Here is a 358-nt window from a genome sequence, read left to right on the forward strand (position 1 = left end):
CTCACATTGCTGTTGTTTTAGATACTCCCTTTCTCATTTTGTATCATTATTACAGAGATTTAAGCTCATTTTGTTATGCTATAACATTTCCCTTTGAATTGTCACAAGAAAGCTGTCTTCCAATGAGAGAAAAGTCCATCCTGGAAAATGACAGAAAATGTTCATTTTCAATTATTCTATACTTTTGTAATTTTGATATTATAATATAATTACATTGCTCTTATCCTTTCTTCTAAACTGTCCCATAGTCCCATCCTTGCTTTCTGACTCAGGCTATCTTTTTTTTTTCTCTAATTGTTACTGCATGTAATTCTCTCTCTCTCTCTCTCTCTCTCTCTCTCTCTCTCTCTCTCTCTCT

The sequence above is a fragment of the Grammomys surdaster genome, unplaced genomic scaffold (genome assembly GCF_004785775.1).
Source record: "Grammomys surdaster isolate TR1022 unplaced genomic scaffold, NIH_TR_1.0 126138, whole genome shotgun sequence".
NCBI classification, from domain to species: Eukaryota; Metazoa; Chordata; class Mammalia; order Rodentia; family Muridae; genus Grammomys; species Grammomys surdaster.